The following is a 21,175-nucleotide window of genomic DNA, read 5'->3' as shown; positions in this document are numbered from 1 at the left end:
TAATATTTGGAACACAATTCAAATGTCATAAAAGTGTGTGATGTCACTTCTTGTTGTGGTGCCATAGTTATGCCTTTATTCTAGCAATAAAAATACACTTTCCGTTCCAGTCTGACGCTTACGGCCACACCACCCTGAAAACGTCTGATCTCAGAAACAAAGCAGAGTTGGGCCTGGTCAGTACTTGAATGGGAGACCACCTGGGAACACCAGGTGCTGTAAGCTTTTGCACGTCCATTTCAGTGTGGGATATTTGGAGAATAATTCTGTTATAATCTCATAGCACTCTTTGATATGTCACTGTTTCATCTTTGTATGTAATATTGGGAGCACAATTCAATAGTCATAATCGTGTGTGGTGTCACTTCTTGTTCTGGTTCATCCTGGTGCCATATTTATGCCTTTACAGTAGCAATAAAAATACAATTTCCCTTCCAGTCTGACGCTTACAGCTACACCACCCTGAAAACGCACGATCCCGTCTGATCTCAGAAGCCTAGCAGAGTTGCGCCTGCTCGGTACTTGAATGGGAGACCACCTGGGAATACCAGGTGCTGTAAGCTTTTGCACTTCCATTTCATTGTGGTACATTTGGAGAATAACTCCGTTATGATGTCATAATACTCTTTGATATGTCACTGTTTGATCTTTGCATGTAATATTTGGAACACAATTCAAATGTCATAAAAGTGTGTGATGTCACTTCTTGTTGTGGTGCCATAGTTATGCCTTTACTCTAGCAATAAAAATACAATTTCCGTTCCAGTCTGACGCTTACGGCCACACCACCCTGAAAACGCCTGATCTCGTCTGATCTCGGAAGCCTAGCAGAGTTGGGCCTGGTCAGTACTTGAATGGGAGACCGCCTGGGAACACCAGGTGCTGTAAGCCTTTGCACGTCCATTTCAGTGTGGGATATTTGGAGAATAATTCTGTTATAATCTCATAGCACTCTTTGATATGTCACTGTTTCATCTTTGTTTGTAATATTTGGAGCACAATTCAAATGTCATAAACTTGTCTGATGTCGCTTCGTGTTGTGGTTCATCCTGGTGCCATATTTATGCCTTTACAGTAGCAATAAAAATACAATTTCTGTTCCAGTCTGACACTTACAGCTACACCACCCTGAAAACGCCCGATCCCGTCTGATCTCAGAAGCCTAGCAGAGTTGCGCCTGTTCGGATACTTGAATGGGAGACCGCCTGAGAATACCAGGTGCTGTAAGCTTTTGCACTTCCATTTCATTGTGGTACATTTGGAGAATAACTCCGTTATGATGTCATAGTACTCTTTGATATGTCACTGTTTGATCTTTGCATGTAATATTTGGAGCACAATTCAAATGTCATAAACGTGTGTGATGTCACTTCTTGTTCTGGTTCATCCTGGTGCCATATTTATGCCTTTACAGTACCAATAAAAATATTATTTCCGTTCCAATCTGACGCTTACGGCCACGCCACCCTGAAAACGCCCGATCTTGTCTGATCTCAGAAGCAAAGAGGAGTTGGGCCTGGTCAGTACTTGAATGGAAGACCGCCTGGGAATACCAGGTGCTGTAAGCTTTTGCACTTCCATTTCATTGTGGTACATTTGGAGAATAACTCCGTTATGACGTCATAGTACTCTTTGATATGTCACTGTTTGATCTTTGCATGTAATATTTGGAACACAATTCAAATGTCATAAAAGTGTGTGATGTCACTTCTTGTTGTGGTGCCATAGTTATGCCTTTACTCTAGCAATAAAAATACACTTTCCGCTCCCGTCTGACGCTTACGGCCACACCACCCTGAAAACGCCTGATCTCGTCTGATCTCAGAAACAAAGCAGAGTTGGGCCTGGTCAGTACTTGAATGGGAGACCACCTGGGAACACCAGGTGCTGTAAGCTTTTGCACGTCCATTTCAGTGTGGGATATTTGGAGAATAATTCTGTTATAATCTCATAGCACTCTTTGATATGTCACTGTTTCATCTTTGATTGTAATATTGGGAGCACAATTCAAATGTCATAAAATGTGTGATGTCACTTCTTGTTGTGGTGCCATATTTATGCCTTTACAGTAGCAATAAAAATACAATTTCCCTTCCAGTCTGACGCTTACAGCTACACCACCCTGAAAACGCCCGATCCCGTCTGATCTCAGAAGCCTAGCAGAGTTGGGCCTGTTCGGTACTTGAATTGAAGACCGCCTGGGAATACCAGGTGCTGTAAGCTTTTGCACTTCCATTTCAGTGTGGGGTATTTGGAGAATAATTCCATTATGATGTCATAGTACTCTTTGATATGTCACTGTTTGATCTTTGTATGTAATATTTGGAGCACAATTCAAATGTCATAAAAGTGTGTGATGTCACTTCTTGTTCTGGTTCATCCTGGTGCCATATTTATGCCTTTACAGTACCAATAAAAATATTATTTCCGTTCCAGTCTGACGCTTACGGCCACGCCACCCTGAAAACGCCCGATCTTGTCTGATCTCGGAAGCAAAGAGGAGTTGGGCCTGGTCAGTACTTGAATGGAAGACCGCCTGGGAATACCAGGTGCTGTAAGCTTTTGCACTTCCATTTCATTGTGGTACATTTGGAGAATAACTCCGTTATGACGTCATAGTACTCTTTGATATGTCACTGTTTGATCTTTGCATGTAATATTTGGAACACAATTCAAATGTCATAAAAGTGTGTGATGTCACTTCTTGTTGTGGTGCCATAGTTATGCCTTTATTCTAGCAATAAAAATACACTTTCTGCTCCAGTCTGACGCTTACGGCCACACCACCCTGAAAACGTCTGATCTCAGAAACGAAGCAGAGTTGGGCCTGGTCAGTACTTGAATGGGACACCACCTGGGAACACCAGGTGCTGTAAGCTTTTGCACGTCCATTTCAGTGTGGGATATTTGGAGAATAATTCTGTTATAATCTCATAGCACTCTTTGATATGTCACTGTTTCATCTTTGTATGTAATATTGGGAGCACAATTCAATAGTCATAATCGTGTGTGGTGTCACTTCTTGTTCTGGTTCATCCTGGTGCCATATTTATGCCTTTACAGTAGCAATAAAAATACAATTTCCGTTCCAGTCTGACGCTTACAGCTACACCACCCTGAAAACGCCCGATCCCGTCTGATCTCAGAAGCCTAGCAGAGTTGGGCCTGTTCGGTACTTGAATGGAAGACCGCCTGGGAATACCAGGTGCTGTAAGCTTTTGCACTTCCATTTCAGTGTGGGGTATTTGGAGAATAATTCCATTATGATGTCATAGTACTCTTTGATATGTCACTGTTTGATCTTTGTATGTAATATTTGGAGCACAATTCAATAGTCATAAACGTGTGTGGTGTCACTTCTTGTTCTGGTTCATCCTGGTGCCAAATTTATGCCTTTACAGTAGCAATAAAAATACAATTTCCCTTCCTGTCTGAAGCTTACAGCTACACCACCCTGAAGACGCCTGATCCCGTCTCGTCTCAGAAGTCTAGCAGAGTTGGGCCTGTTCGGTACTTGAATTGGAGACCGCCTAGGAATACCAGGTGCTGTAAGCTTTTGCACTTCCATTTAATTGTGGTACATTTGGAGAATAATTCCATTATGATGTCATAGTACTCTTTGATATGTCACTGTTTGATCTTTGCATGTAATATTTGGAACACAATACAAATGTCATAAAAGTGTGTGATGTCACTTCTTGTTGTGGTGCCATAGTTATGCCTTTACTCTAGCAATAAAAATACAATTTCCGTTCCTGTCTCACGCTTACGGCCACACCACCCTGAAAACGCCTGATCTAGTCTGATCTCAGAAGCAAAGCAGAGTTGGGCCTGGTCAGTACTTGAATGGGAGACCATCTGGGAACACCAGGTGCTGTAAGCTTTTGCACGTCCATTTCAGTGTGGGATATTTGGAGAATCATTCTGTTATAATCTCATAGCACTCTTTGATATGTCACTGTTTCATCTTTGTATGTAATATTGGGAGCACAATTCAATAGTCATAAACGTGTGTGGTGTCACTTCTTGTTCTGGTTCATCCTGGTGCCATATTTATGCCTTTACAGTAGCAATAAAAATACAATTTCCCTTCCAGTCTGACGCTTACAGCTACACCACCCTGAAAACGCCCGATCCCGTCTGGTCTCAGAAGCCTAGCAGAGTTGGGCCTGTTCGGTACTTGAATGGAAGACCGCCTGGGAATACCAGGTGCTGTAAGCTTTTGCACTTCCATTTCAGTGTGGGATATTTGGAGAATAATTCTGTTATAATCTCATAGCACTCTTTGATATGTCACTGTTTCATCTTTGTATGTAATATTGGGAGCACAATTCAATAGTCATAAACGTGTGTGGTGTCACTTCTTCTTCTGGTTCATCCTGGTGCCATATTTATGCCTTTACAGTAGCAATAAAAATATTATTTCTGTTCCAGTCTGACGCTTATGGCCACACCACCCTGAAAACGCCCGATCTTGTCTGATCTCGGAAGCAAAGAGGAGTTGGGCCTGGTCAGTACTTGAATGGAAGACCGCCTGGGAATACCAGGTGCTGTAAACTTTTGCACTTCCATTTCAGTGTGGGGTATTTGGAGAATCTTCCATTATGATGTCATAGTACTCTTTGATATGTCACTGTTTGATCTTTGTATGTAATATTTGGAGCACAATTCAATAGTCATAAACGTGTGTGGTGTCACTTCTTGTTCTGGTTCATCCTGGTGCCATATTTATGCCTTTACAGTAGCAATAAAAATACAATTTCCCTTCCAGTCTGACGCTTACAGCTACACCACCCTGAAAACGCCCAATCCCGTGTGATCTCAGAAGCCTAGCAGAGTTGGGCCTGTTCGGTACTTGAATGGGAGACCGCCTGGGAATACCAGGTGCTGTAAGCTTTTGCACGTCCATTTCAGTGTGGGATATTTGGAGAATAATTCTGTTATAATCTCATAGCACTCTTTGATATGTCACTGTTTCATCTTTGATTGTAATATTGGGAGCACAATTCAAATGTCTTAAAATGTCTTATGTCACTTCTTGTTCTGGTTCATCCTGGTGCCATATTTATGCCTTTACAGTAGCAATAAAAATACAATTTCCGTTCCAGTCTGACGCTCCAGTCACGGAAGTACTTGGCAGAGATACACTTACCGTTATCCTTGAAATCAGCTGGAAAATAATGCAGGAGGTAGTCATTGTGGATGTCGTCCATCACTTCGTAGTCAGGATCTGCAGATGGAAACTTGCCTCTTGTATATGGATAAAAGGTGTCATAATGATGTCACAGAGCATCAAAGCAAGAAATCAGCCCCACCCATTCAGATGATGTCAGTATAGAACTTGAAACTTACTTGGTGTTGCTTAGCAACAGCAGCAAGACAGTTTCTAAATTGTGTATTAAAATAAATCATATTAGTATGATTAGTACGATATTAGTGTGATTGATCATGTTTAGTCTTAAATCACTCTCAGATCACCTCAAAGGAACCACTGTTGATTCTTTTCTTCACAAGTGCTTCTCTTTGGGGTTGTCTTGGTTGTGACAATGTCCACTATGCAAAGTAAAATTGAAAATAAAGCATAGTTTATATTCAACAGACTGCAGTCTTTGGAAACATGTTTCTTGCTGCGGTGGGGTTAGTTTTTATATAGTCTGTCATCACACTTTTGTTTCTCTTATTTAATGTTTACATCTTGCTTTCAATAGCTGCCTGTTTTACCAAGAACTGGTGAAAGTTTTGTGGAGAATATGGGCATCGATGCCATTACCTCTCACATGCAAAGCGAGCGCTCTACCACTTGAGCTAATTCCCCTTCACCACAGGTGCTTGGGAAACTTAAATGCTGACTCTTCCAGCGTGTTTGTCAATGTTTGACGTCATTTTTCGTATCTGCGAATGGTTTGACCTCAAGCCTTACTGTGTGGTGTCAAACTCAACTCTGTGTTATTCCAACTGTGTTAAATCAATATTCAATAGTTTTTCTATCCTGGCAGACTTCCCAACATCTTTGGGCTGAGGGTGTTTACGCACTTGTTCAGGCGTTTCAGGAGATGGAGCTGGAAATTTAGCGCCTTGGAATTTTTTCTTGGAAAACATTGACATTAATTGTTTAACTCTGTATTCCAGTTTAATACAATACACTGATCCATTGAATGTACTTGAGGTATGCTGGATCAGGAAGACATGGAAAAGTTGCAGAACAGCGGCCCTAAAGGAAAGACTCTGGACACCCGCGAGCTGCAAGACACTGGTCTCATAGATGGTTCTGTCTGCTTGATGTGATTACATGAGACTGGAGCATGTGATTGCAGTTGAATGAAAGTGCAAAGAGGTGAAAATTCATGCCCCGTGTGAGGCTTGAACTCACGACCTTCAGATTATGAGACTGACGTGCTACCAACTGCGCCAACGAGGCCTCAAATCCAAAGACTCTGCACAAACTGTGAGTCTAGGCAGAGAAAAGCTCTAGCCTGTCTAATTCTTGCCTTTGTTGGGACAGGCTCCAGTTCCCCTGCACCTATCCTACGTTGGAACTGGCTGCTACACAAAATCAATGCTTGGCTGGCCTTTGGACTATCAAGCCAGTTACCTTGGAGTTCCTCCTCTTCAAAGCATATCTGTTCAAGTCCATTGAGCCTTGGAATGGTCCCCCTGTTGGACAGCATTACGCCAGAAATGACAAAGATTTACACATGACTTAAGTCAAGGGCTATCTCATTCCCATTCCAACAAATTCTATCCTTTTTTCTTAAAGCACTCCAGTTCAGCTCTACAAGAAAGTCAGGGTTCTTTTTCATACTAGCACTTAAACCTCTGTCAGAGTGTGCAATGTCCCCAAGACTGTGAAAGAAATTCAACTGTTTTATGTCACTTCTTCTTTTAAATATGGATTTAGTTAAGAGAAGGGCCTGTGTCTGAGAAAATCCAGTGAAGCCACTGCTCCTGCAAAATCAACTCCCAACTCTGACTTAATCAAAGACTGTTTGTAGCAAATGGCAGACACTGCATATCGTTTGCATACAGAAGACAAATGAGCTCTCTTCAGTTGCTTTCCCTCTCACACCTTAAGCTCACACCTGAAACATTCTTTGTTTTCCCCGACCCCTGTAGACAAAAGGCTGACATACTGGGAGCCACTCAATTTCCCCTCCTGTCTGGGCCATTGTTTGTGTCTCCAAGTATGCAAAACTACCTCTGTGACCACTTCACAACTTCTGTAAGCTACTAGTCATTGTGGATAAACGCAATCATTGTGGATAAACGCTAGCTGATGAAGAGAATCCCTCAAACAGACACACTGATGCTGAATAGTGTCCATAAGTGCTTCTCTCTCTCTTGGGAGCTTTTGATCCAAATGGTGTTTTTCAGGATTTGGTCTGCAAATGACCTTAACACAGGCACTGACTTGATAAAGCATAGCTTATATTCAACAGATTGCAGTCCAGAATTCACACGATGCTTTATATATCTGGTCAGAATAATTACCCCGACACAAACACTGACTTTGTTTCTCGCTGCAGTAAGTGCTTCTTGTTGGGGTTGTCTTGGTTCTGTCAATGTCTACAATGCAAAGATGTAATTCAAACTAAAACATAGTTTATATTCAACAGATTGTAGACATTAATTGTTTAACTTGGTATTATTTATGTCGTGTCTTTTTGTTTATTTTGGGTCTTCCCCTACTTGGCCTGCATTTATTGTTTCCAACCACATTAGGTTTTATTTTATTATCACATCTGTGTATTTTTTTTTTAAATTGAAGCAAGCCAAACATTCTTCAACAGCCATTGCTCACTATCACAAGGGCTAGTAAAAATCTTGTGGCGAATACGGACATTGTTGCTTCTCACATGCAAAGCGAGCGCTCTGCCACTTGAGCTAATTCCCCTTCACGAAGTAAACTGAGATGCTAACTCTTACTAACTCAATCATGCGCCAGATCTATGTTTGTCGGATACCATTTTTGTCATATCTGGCAATGATTTGACCTCAACTCTTACTGTGTGATGTCAACTTCAACTCAGTTTTGTTCAGTTGCGTTAACTCGCTTCCAGTTAATTAGTCTTCTTTTGCTTCTCAGTTTTGGTGTTGTCACAGTATGTACATGAAGAACTAACTAATGTACAAGAATGTTTTCAGACAGCAAATGTACAGGATGGAGGACAAGGTGCCCGAGTGTTTAAGGCAATGGATTGCTAATCCACTGCGCTTTGCACGCACGGGTTTGAGTCCCATCCTCCTTGTGTATCCTTCACATCACGTGTGACGTTAGCGAAATTCAGTCAAAATGGTTGGAAGAGACTAACTCGACCGACGCTAGCTGATGACGATTTTGCATGAAGCCTCCCTCAAACAGGCACACTCTTGCTTCTAGCTTCCACAAGGCTGCAGAAAGATGGTATTCCAGTGAGATTTCTGTCTTGTGACTCCAAATGTTGATCTTGTGTTTTTGTTTCATACTTTGTTCATGAATTTTCATCAGCAATCCCAGCTAATCCTCATCACGGAAGTACTTGGCAGAGATACGCTTACCGTTATCCTGGAAATGAGCTGGAAAATAATGCGGGAGGTAGTCATTGTGGATGTCGTCCATCAATTCGTAGTCAGGATCTGCAGATGGAAACTTGCCTCTTGTATATGGATAAAAGGTATCATAATGATGTCACAGAGCATCAAAGCAAGAAATCAGCCCCACCCATTCAGATGATGTCAGTATAGAACTTGAAACTTGCTTGGTGTTGCTTAGCAACAGCAGCAATACAGTTTCTAAATTGTGTATTAAAATATATCATATTAGTATGATTAGTACGATATTAGTGTGATTGATCATGTTTAGTCTTAAATCACTCTCAGATCACCTCAAAGGAACCACTGTTGATTCTTTTCTTCACAAGTGCTTCTCTTTGGGGTTGTCTTGGTTGTGACAATGTCCACAATGCAAAGTAAAATTGAAACTAAAGCATAGTTTATATTCAACACATTGCAGTCCAGGATTCACACGACGCTTTATATATCTGTTCAGAATAATTACCCCGACACAAACACTGACTTTGTTTCTCGCTACAGTAAGTGCTTCTTGTTGGGGTAGTTATATGTCCTCTGGACATTTGTCTTCTCCAGCCATATATGTCTTTGGAAATTTCAGGATGCGATATACTTCAACTTTATGCACTTTCTTTGAAGGAATTGTTGGAAAGTGCTTGAAAGTTGGGGTGTCTTTCTGTCCTGACTTGAGAAAAACCTGCACATTTTCCTCACAGTGGAAAGACATCCTTTCAGGATCCATTATGGATTCAGACTCTTGTTGATCTGAAAGTTGGATTGAATCCAGGTTCTATCTTGAATTGAATAATATTTTAACAGTGCCCAGTTAAAAGTTACACAGAACTGTGTCCTTGTCTGTTCCAAATCTTCATGAAGTAAACAGATTGAAAGCTGATTGATCATGTTTTGTCTTAAAACACTCTCAGACCACCTCAAAGGAACCACTGTTGATTCTTTTCTTCACAAGTGCTTCTCTTTGGGGTTGTCTTGGTTGTGACAATGCCCACAATGCAAAAATGTAAAGCATAGTTTTATTCAACAGATTGCAATCCAGGATTCCCTTTCCACCTGTTTAATTATCTCATCAGCATGATTACCCTGACACAAACACTGACTGTTTCTTGGTGAAGTAAGTGCGTCTTGTTGGGGTAGTTATATGCCATCTCAAACCTTGTCAGCTTCAGCTAAAATCAGTTTTTAGAAACACTTAAACTTTATGCACTTTCTCTTCAAGGTATTGTTGGAAAGTACTTGAAAACCTGAGTGTCTTCCGCAGACTGAACGAGAACACATTAACACCTAATGTTTTGCATTCTTGAGGAGACTGTTGTTCTTTGTCTGTGTGACCTTCTGATGACCGTTATTTCCAACTTAGAAACTTGAGAAGAAGAAGATGGAGCGTGTTGAAGGATTCAGCATTTAAGATGGACTGTTGCCTTCAGAACAGAAAAACTGTGTTGGACTTGATGGACTTCATGCTGTGGCTGTGAAACGTTAATCTGGAAGGTACTGGCCCCCTTTACAATGTGTTTGTTGTTGAGTTGTTCATTTGAAACCACACAGCTTTGTAGCAGCCCTTTGTACATGGTAACAGGAATTAGAAAACTATGGGTTGTCTAGTGTTAAGGAATGGAAAATTGGCAGAAGAAATGCAAAAGGTAGATTTACCACTGGGACCACACTTACTCTAAGCTGCAGCATAGCTCCACAGCACTGGAACTATGAGGCTTACAGCTGTCCAAATAGCACTTTCATGTAATTTTATGCCATCACAATGTCAGGAGGCATGCATCATTTTAGCATGCTATATTGATGGGTTACTTCTATTGTGTTTGTTCCTTTCGGGTGTCCACCATTTATTGGTCAATGTTTGATGGCTTCCAATCACATTAGTTTATCATTGCATCTTTGTATGGTTTTTAAGTTGAAGCAAGCCAAACATTCAAAAGCCATTGCTCACAATCACAGAAAGCACTAGTGAAAATCTTGTGGAGAATACAGGCATAGATCCCGTTACCTCTCACATGCTAAGCGAGCGCTCTACCACTTGAGCTGATTCCCCTTAACTGAGATGCTCACTCTTGCTAACTAAATTGCTAACTCAATAATGCGCCAGCTCTATGTTTGTCGGATCCCATTTTGTCATATCTGGCCATGATTTGACCTCAAGTGTGTGATGTCAAACTCAACTCATTGTTTTTTCAGTTGCGTTAACTTGCTTCCAGTTAAATAGTTTGCTTCCCAGTTTTGGCGTTGTCACAGTATGTACAATGGAAAAAAAACAAGAAGACGAAACTAGTGTACAAGAAGGTTTTCAGACAGCAAATGTACAGTAGGCAGGACGAGGTGACCGAGTGGTTAAGGTGATGGACTGCTAATCCATTGTGCTTTGCACGCATGGGTTCGAGTCCCATCCTTGTCGTGTTAGTTTGTGGCACAAGTTATCTCTAATCAATCTCAAAGCAACACACGCTGGTACTTCCAAAATTGCCCCACCTTATTAATGACACCCCAAAATGTAAAGCATAGTTTAATTATATTCAACAGTTTTGCCACCTGTTTACATATCTGGTCAGAATAATTACTTCAACACAAACTACTTCTTGGTGTAATGGCTACACTTACAACAGGAAGGTGGCCATGTGTCGGTTGTTGAATTGTTCATTTGAAACCACACAGCTTTGTGGCAGCCATGGTAATTGGAATTGTTCCAAACATCACTGTTGGGATCGGCTTGGTAGTGTTCTGCAAAATGACCTTAACACAGGCACTGACTTGATATTTGGATGACAGTAAGTGCTAATTGTTGGGGTAGTCTTGCTAACCTTTCAAACACTCAGAATGAACAGTTGATTCATTTTCAGGATTTGGTCTGCAAAATGACCTTAACACAGGCACTGACTTGATACAGCATAGCTTATATTCAACAGATTTCAGTCCAGGATTCACACGACGCTTTATATATCTGGTCAGAAAATTTACCCCGACACAAACACTGACTTTGTTTCTCGCTGCAGTAAGTGCTTCTTGTTGGGGTAGTTATGTGTCCTCTGGACATTTGTCTTCTTCAGCCATATATGTCTTTGGAAATTTCAGTATGAGATATACTTCAACTTTATCCACTTTCTTTGAAGGAATTGTTGGAAAGTGCTTGAAAGTTGGGGTGTGTTTCTGTCCTGACTTGAAAAAAACCTGCACATTTTCCTCACAGTGGAAAGACATCCTTTCAGGATCCATTATGGATTCAGACTCTTGTTGATCTGAAAGTTGGATTGAATCCAGGTTTTATCTTGAATTGAATAATATTTTAACAGTGCCCAGCTAAAAGTTACACAGAACTGTGTCCTTGTCTGTTCCAAATCTTCATGAAGTAAACAGATTTAAAGCTGATTGACCAGTCATCAACACCTAATGTTTTGCATTCTTCATGACAGCATTGTTCCTTGATGGACCGTCTGATGGGCAATACCCCCATCGTAGAAACTTGTGGAAGAAATAGGTGGAGGTGTGGAAGCATTCAGGATAAAATTTGGACAAGCCTCATCAGAAAAATGCATGTGAGAAACAACATGGAAGAAGAGCTGCTCTGGACTTCATGGAAGAAAGAGGTCTGATGAACAGTCCTTGCTATGGGCCCAACATGAGCATTAACTGTTTTTTTAAAATCAGGAAGTGCTTCCTGTTGGGACGGTTGAAAAAGACAAACTCTACCAACGCTAGCTGATGAAGATATTGCACGGAGAATCCCTCAAACAGACACACTGATGCTGAATAGTGTCCATAAGTGCTTCTATCTCTCTTGTGAGCTTTTGATCCAAATGGTGTTTTTCAGGATTTGGTCTGCAAAATGACCTTAACACAGGCACTGACTTGATATTTGGATGACAGTAAGTGCTAATTGTTGAGGTAGTCTTGCTGACCTTTCAAACACTCAGAATGAACAGTTGATTCATTTTATGCATTTTAATGTTTTATTTGTAAGTGATTGGTTCGAAGACGGCCCTAGTATCAATCGTGTTTGAACCTGATGCCATCAAGTTCTGTCTTCAATCACTCTCAGATCACCTCAAAGGAACCACTGTTGATTCTTTTCTTCACAAGTGCTTCTCCTTGGGGTTGTCTTGGTTGTGACAAAGTCCACAATGCAAAGTAAAATTGAAAATAAAGCATAGTTTATATTCAACAGATTGCAGTCTTTGGAAACATGTTTCTTGCTGCAGTGGGGTTAGTTTTTATATAGTCTGTCATCACACTTTTGCTTCTGTTATTTTCAGTGTTTTCTCTTTTATCTTGCTTTCAATAGCTGCCTATTTTAGCAAGAACTGGTGAAAGTCTTGTGGAGAATATGGGCATCGATGCCATTACCTCTCACATGCAAAGCGAGCGCGCTACCACTTGAGCTAATTCCCCTTCACCGCATGTGCTTGGGAAACTCAAATGCTGAATCTTCCAGCGTGTATGTCAATGTTTGATGTCATTTTTCGTATCTGCGAGTGTTTTGACCTCAAGCCTTACTGTGTGGTGTCAAACTCAACTCTGTGTTATTCCAATTGTGTTGAATCAATAATCAATAGTTTTTCTATCCAGGCAGACTTCCCAACATCTTTGGGCTGAGGGTGTTTACGCACTTGTTCAGGCGTTTCAGGAGATGGAGCTGGAAATTTAGCGCGTTGGAATTTTTCCTTGGAAAACATTGACATTAATTGTTTAACTCTGTATTCCAGTTTAATACAATACACTGATCCATTGAATGTACTTGAGGTATGCTGGATCAGGAAGACATGGAAAAGTTGCAGAACAGCGGCCCTAAAGGAAAGACTGGACACCCGCGAGCTGCAAGACACTGGTCTCATAGATGGTTCTGTCTGCTTGATGTGATTACATGAGACTGGAGCATGTGATTGCAGTTGAATGAAAGTGCAAAGAGGTGAAAATTCATGCCGCCTTGTGAGGCTTGAACTCACGACCTTCAGATTATGAGACTGACGCGCTACCAACTGCGCCAACGAGGCCTCAAATCCAAAACTCTGCACAAACTGTGAGTCTAGGCAGAGAAAAGCTCTAGCCTGTCTAATTCTTCCCTTTGTTGGGACAGGCTCCAGTTCCCCTGCACCTACCCTACGTTGGAACTGGCTGCTACACAAAATCAATGCTTGGCTGGCCTTTGGACTATCAAGCCAGTTACCTTGGAGTTCCTCCTCTTCAAAGCATATCTGTTCAAGTCCATTGAGCCTTGGAATGGTCCCCCTGTTGGACAGCATTACGCCAGAAATGACAAAGATTTACACATGACTTAAGTCAAGGGCTATCTCATTCCCATTCCAACAAATTCTATCCTTTTTTCTTAAAGCACTCCAGTTCAGCTCTACAAGAAAGTCAGGGTTCTTTTTCATACTAGCACTTAAACCTCTGTCAGAGTGTGCAATGTCCCCAAGACTGTGAAAGAAATTCAACTGTTTTATGTCACTTCTTCTTTTAAATATGGATTTAGTTAAGAGAAGTGCCTGTGTCTGAGAAAATCCAGTGAAGCCACTGCTCCTGCAAAATCAACTCCCAACTCTGACTTAATCAAAGACTGTTTGTAGCAAATGGCAGACACTGCATACCGTTTGCATACAGAAGACAAATGAGCTCTCTTCAGTTGCTTTCCCTCTCACACCTTAAGCTCACACCTGAAACATTCTTTGTTTTCCCCGACCCCTGTAGACAAAAGGCTGACATGCTGTGAGCCACTCAATTTCCCCTCCTGTCTGGGCCATTGTTTGTGTCTCCAAGTATGCAAAACTACCTCTGTGACCACTTCACATCTCCAGTAAGCTACTAGTCATTGTGGATAAACGCAATCATTGTGGATAAACGCTAGCTGATGAAGAGAATCCCTCAAACAGACAAGCTGATGCTGAATAGTGTCCATAAGTGCTTCTCTCTCTCTTGGGAGCTTTTGATCCAAATGGTGTTTTTCAGGATTTGGTCTGCAAAATGACCTTAACACAGGCACTGACTTGATAAAGCATAGCTTATATTCAACAGATTGCAGTCCAGAATTCACACGATGCTTTATATATCTGGTCAGAATAATTACCCCGACACAAACACTGACTTTGTTTCTCGCTGCAGTAAGTGCTTCTTGTTGGGGTTGTCTTGGTTCTGTCAATGTCTACAATGCAAAGATGTAATTCAAACTAAAACATAGTTTATATTCAACAGATTGTAGACATTAATTGTTTAACTTGGTATTATTTATGTCGTGTCTTTTTGTTTATTTTGGGTCTTCCCCTACTTGGCCTGCATTTATTGTTTCCAACCACATTAGGTTTTATTTTATTATCACATCTGTGTATTTTTTTTTTTAAATTGAAGCAAGCCAAACATTCTTCAACAGCCATTGCTCACTATCACAAGGGCTAGTAAAAATCTTGTGGCGAATACGGACATTGTTGCTTCTCACATGCAAAGCGAGCGCTCTGCCACTTGAGCTAATTCCCCTTCACGAAGTAAACTGAGATGCTAACTCTTACTAACTCAATCATGCGCCAGATCTATGTTTGTCGGATACCATTTTTGTCATATCTGGCAATGATTTGACCTCAACTCTTACTGTGTGATGTCAACTTCAACTCAGTTTTGTTCAGTTGCGTTAACTCGCTTCCAGTTAATTAGTCTTCTTTTGCTTCTCAGTTTTGGTGTTGTCACAGTATGTACATGAAGAACTAACTAATGTACAAGAATGTTTTCAGACAGCAAATGTACAGGATGGAGGACAAGGTGCCCGAGTGTTTAAGGCAATGGATTGCTAATCCATTGCGCTTTGCACGCACGGGTTTGAGTCCCATCCTCCTTGTGTATCCTTCACATCACGTGTGACGTTAGCGAAATTCAGTCAAAATGGTTGGAAGAGACTAACTCGACCGACGCTAGCTGATGACGATTTTGCATGAAGCCTCCCTCAAACAGGCACACTCTTGCTTCTAGCTTCCACAAGGCTGCAGAAAGATGGTATTCCAGTGAGATTTCTGTCTTGTGACTCCAAATGTTGATCTTGTGTTTTTGTTTCATACTTTGTTCATGAATTTTCATCAGCAATCCCAGCTAATCCTCATCACGGAAGTACTTGGCAGAGATACGCTTACCGTTATCCTGGAAATGAGCTGGAAAATAATGCGGGAGGTAGTCATTGTGGATGTCGTCCATCAATTCGTAGTCAGGATCTGCAGATGGAAACTTGCCTCTTGTATATGGATAAAAGGTATCATAATGATGTCACAGAGCATCAAAGCAAGAAATCAGCCCCACCCATTCAGATGATGTCAGTATAGAACTTGAAACTTGCTTGGTGTTGCTTAGCAACAGCAGCAATACAGTTTCTAAATTGTGTATTAAAATATATCATATTAGTATGATTAGTACGATATTAGTGTGATTGATCATGTTTAGTCTTAAATCACTCTCAGATCACCTCAAAGGAACCACTGTTGATTCTTTTCTTCACAAGTGCTTCTCTTTGGGGTTGTCTTGGTTGTGACAATGTCCACAATGCAAAGTAAAATTGAAACTAAAGCATAGTTTATATTCAACACATTGCAGTCCAGGATTCACACGACGCTTTATATATCTGTTCAGAATAATTACCCCGACACAAACACTGACTTTGTTTCTCGCTACAGTAAGTGCTTCTTGTTGGGGTAGTTATATGTCCTCTGGACATTTGTCTTCTCCAGCCATATATGTCTTTGGAAATTTCAGGATGCGATATACTTCAACTTTATGCACTTTCTTTGAAGGAATTGTTGGAAAGTGCTTGAAAGTTGGGGTGTCTTTCTGTCCTGACTTGAGAAAAACCTGCACATTTTCCTCACAGTGGAAAGACATCCTTTCAGGATCCATTATGGATTCAGACTCTTGTTGATCTGAAAGTTGGATTGAATCCAGGTTCTATCTTGAATTGAATAATATTTTAACAGTGCCCAGTTAAAAGTTACACAGAACTGTGTCCTTGTCTGTTCCAAATCTTCATGAAGTAAACAGATTGAAAGCTGATTGATCATGTTTTGTCTTAAAACACTCTCAGACCACCTCAAAGGAACCACTGTTGATTCTTTTCTTCACAAGTGCTTCTCTTTGGGGTTGTCTTGGTTGTGACAATGCCCACAATGCAAAAATGTAAAGCATAGTTTTATTCAACAGATTGCAATCCAGGATTCCCTTTCCACCTGTTTAATTATCTCATCAGCATGATTACCCTGACACAAACACTGACTGTTTCTTGGTGAAGTAAGTGCGTCTTGTTGGGGTAGTTATATGCCATCTCAAACCTTGTCAGCTTCAGCTAAAATCAGTTTTTAGAAACACTTAAACTTTATGCACTTTCTCTTCAAGGTATTGTTGGAAAGTACTTGAAAACCTGAGTGTCTTCCGCAGACTGAACGAGAACACATTAACACCTAATGTTTTGCATTCTTGAGGAGACTGTTGTTCTTTGTCTGTGTGACCTTCTGATGACCGTTATTTCCAACTTAGAAACTTGAGAAGAAGAAGATGGAGCGTGTTGAAGGATTCAGCATTTAAGATGGACTGTTGCCTTCAGAACAGAAAAACTGTGTTGGACTTGATGGACTTCATGCTGTGGCTGTGAAACGTTAATCTGGAAGGTACTGGCCCCCTTTACAATGTGTTTGTTGTTGAGTTGTTCATTTGAAACCACACAGCTTTGTAGCAGCCCTTTGTACATGGTAACAGGAATTAGAAAACTATGGGTTGTCTAGTGTTAAGGAATGGAAAATTGGCAGAAGAAATGCAAAAGGTAGATTTACCACTGGGACCACACTTACTCTAAGCTGCAGCATAGCTCCACAGCACTGGAACTATGAGGCTTACAGCTGTCCAAATAGCACTTTCATGTAATTTTATGCCATCACAATGTCAGGAGGCATGCATCATTTTAGCATGCTATATTGATGGGTTACTTCTATTGTGTTTGTTCCTTTCGGGTGTCCACCATTTATTGGTCAATGTTTGATGGCTTCCAATCACATTAGTTTATCATTGCATCTTTGTATGGTTTTTAAGTTGAAGCAAGCCAAACATTCAAAAGCCATTGCTCACAATCACAGAAAGCACTAGTGAAAATCTTGTGGAGAATACAGGCATAGATCCCGTTACCTCTCACATGCTAAGCGAGCGCTCTACCACTTGAGCTGATTCCCCTTAACTGAGATGCTCACTCTTGCTAACTAAATTGCTAACTCAATAATGCGCCAGCTCTATGTTTGTCGGATCCCATTTTGTCATATCTGGCCATGATTTGACCTCAAGTGTGTGATGTCAAACTCAACTCATTGTTTTTTCAGTTGCGTTAACTTGCTTCCAGTTAAATAGTTTGCTTCCCAGTTTTGGCGTTGTCACAGTATGTACAATGGAAAAAAAACAAGAAGACGAAACTAGTGTACAAGAAGGTTTTCAGACAGCAAATGTACAGTAGGCAGGACGAGGTGACCGAGTGGTTAAGGTGATGGACTGCTAATCCATTGTGCTTTGCACGCACGGGTTCGAGTCCCATCCTCGTCGTGTTAGTTTGTGGCACAAGTTATCTCTAATCAATCTCAAAGCAACACACGCTGGTACTTCCAAAATTGCCCCACCTTATTAATGACACCCCAAAATGTAAAGCATAGTTTAATTATATTCAACAGTTTTGCCACCTGTTTACATATCTGGTCAGAATAATTACTTCAACACAAACTACTTCTTGGTGTAATGGCTACACTTACAACAGGAAGGTGGCCATGTGTCGGTTGTTGAATTGTTCATTTGAAACCACACAGCTTTGTGGCAGCCATGGTAATTGGAATTGTTCCAAACATCACTGTTGGGATCGGCTTGGTAGTGTTCTGCAAAATGACCTTAACACAGGCACTGACTTGATATTTGGATGACAGTAAGTGCTAATTGTTGGGGTAGTCTTGCTAACCTTTCAAACACTCAGAATGAACAGTTGATTCATTTTCAGGATTTGGTCTGCAAAATGACCTTAACACAGGCACTGACTTGATACAGCATAGCTTATATTCAACAGATTTCAGTCCAGGATTCACACGACGCTTTATATATCTGGTCAGAAAATTTACCCCGACACAAACACTGACTTTGTTTCTCGCTGCAGTAAGTGCTTCTTGTTGGGGTAGTTATGTGTCCTCTGGACATTTGTCTTCTTCAGCCATATATGTCTTTGGAAATTTCAGTATGAGATATACTTCAACTTTATCCACTTTCTTTGAAGGAATTGTTGGAAAGTGCTTGAAAGTTGGGGTGTGTTTCTGTCCTGACTTGAAAAAAACCTGCACATTTTCCTCACAGTGGAAAGACATCCTTTCAGGATCCATTATGGATTCAGACTCTTGTTGATCTGAAAGTTGGATTGAATCCAGGTTTTATCTTGAATTGAATAATATTTTAACAGTGCCCAGCTAAAAGTTACACAGAACTGTGTCCTTGTCTGTTCCAAATCTTCATGAAGTAAACAGATTTAAAGCTGATTGACCAATCACCAACACCTAATGTTTTGCATTCTTCATGACAGCATTGTTCCTTGATGGACCGTCTGATGGGCAATACCCCCATCGTAGAAACTTGTGGAAGTAATAGGTGGAGGTGTGGAAGCATTCAGGATAAAATTTGGACAAGCCTCATCAGAAAAATGCATGTGAGAAACAACATGGAAGAAGAGCTGCTCTGGACTTCATGGAAGAAAGAGGTCTGATGAACAGTCCTTGCTATGGGCCCAACATGAGCATTAACTGTTTTTTTAAAATCAGGAAGTGCTTCCTGTTGGGACGGTTGAAAAAGACAAACTCTACCAACGCTAGCTGATGAAGATATTGCACGGAGAATCCCTCAAACAGACACACTGATGCTGAATAGTGTCCATAACTTAACAAAGTCCACAATGCAAAGTAAAATTGAAAATAAAGCACAGTTTATATTCAACAGATTGCAGTCTTTGGAAACATGTTTCTTGCTGCAGTGGGGTTAGTTTTTATATAGTCTGTCATCACACTTTTGCTTCTGTTATTTTCAGTGTTTTCTCTTTTATCTTGCTTTCAATAGCTGCCTATTTTAGCAAGAACTGGTGAAAGTCTTGTGGAGAATATGGGCATCGATGCCATTACCTCTCACATGCAAAGCGAGCGCTCTACCACTTGAGCTAATTCCCCTTCACCACAGGTGCTTAGGAAACTCAAATGCTGAATCTTCCAGCGTGTATGTCAATGTTTGATGTCATTTTTCGTATCTGCGAGTGTTTTGACCTCAAGCCTTACTGTGTGGTGTCAAACTCAACTCTGTGTTATTCCAATTGTGTTGAATCAATAATCAATAGTTTTTCTATCCTGGCAGACTTCCCAACATCTTTGGGCTGAGGGTGTTTACGCACTTGTTCAGGCGTTTCAGGAGATGGAGCTGGAAATTTAGCGCGTTGGAATTTTTTCTTGGAAAACATTGACATTAATTGTTTAACTCTGTATTCCAGTTTAATACAATACACTGATCCATTGAATGTACTTGAGGTATGCTGGATCAGGAAGACATGGAAAAGTTGGAGAACAGCGGCCCTAAAGGAAAGACTCTGGACACCCTCGAGCTGCAAGACACTGGTCTCATAGATGGTTCTGTCTGCTTGATGTGATTATGAGACTGGAGCATGTGATTGCAGTTGAATGAAAGTGCAAAGAGGTGAAAATTCATGCCCTGTGTGAGGCTTGAACTCACAACCTTCAAGATTATGAGACTGACGCGCTACCAACTGCGCCAACGAGGCCTCAAATCCAAAGACTCTGCACAAACTGTGAGTCTAGGCAGAGAAAAGCTCTAGCCTGTCTAATTCTTCCCTTTGTTGGGACGGGCTCCAGTTCCCCTGCACCTACCCTACGTTGGAACTGGCTGCTACACAAAATCAATGCTTGGCTGGCCTTTGGACTATCAAGCCAGTTACCTTGGAGTTCCTCCTCTTCAAAGCATATCTGTTCAAGTCCATTGAGCCTTGGAGTGGTCCCCCTGTTGGACAGCATTACGCCAGAAATGACAAAGATTTACACATGACTTAAGTCAAGGCCTATCTCATTCCCATTCCAACAAATTCTATCCTTTTTTCTTAAAGCACTCCAGTTCAAGCGCTCCAGTTCAGCTCTACAAGAAAGTCAGGGTTCTTTTTCATACTAGCACTTAAACCTCTGTCAGAGTGTGCAATGTCCCCAAGACTGTGAAAGAAATTCAACTGTTTTATGTCACTTCTTCTTTTAAATATGGATTTAGTTAAGAGAAGTGCCTGTGTCTGAGAAAATCCACTGCTCCTGCAAAATCAACTCCCAACTCTGACTTAATCAAAGACTGTTTGTAGCAAATGGCAGACACTGCATACCGTTTGCATACAGAAGACAAATGAGCTCTCTTCAGTTGCTTTCCCTCTCACACCTTAAGCTCACACCTGAAACATTCTTTGTTTTCCCCGACCCCTGTAGACAAAAGGCTGACATGCTGGGAGCCACTCAATTTCCCCTCCTGTCTGGGCCATTGTTTGTGTCTCCAAGTATGCAAAACTACCTCTGTGACCACTTCACATCTCCAGTAAGCTACT

The sequence above is a fragment of the Telmatherina bonti genome (genome assembly GCF_933228915.1).
Source record: "Telmatherina bonti genome assembly, chromosome: 11".
Lineage (NCBI taxonomy): Eukaryota > Metazoa > Chordata > Actinopteri > Atheriniformes > Telmatherinidae > Telmatherina > Telmatherina bonti.
Note: the sequence above shows the minus strand (reverse complement) of the source record.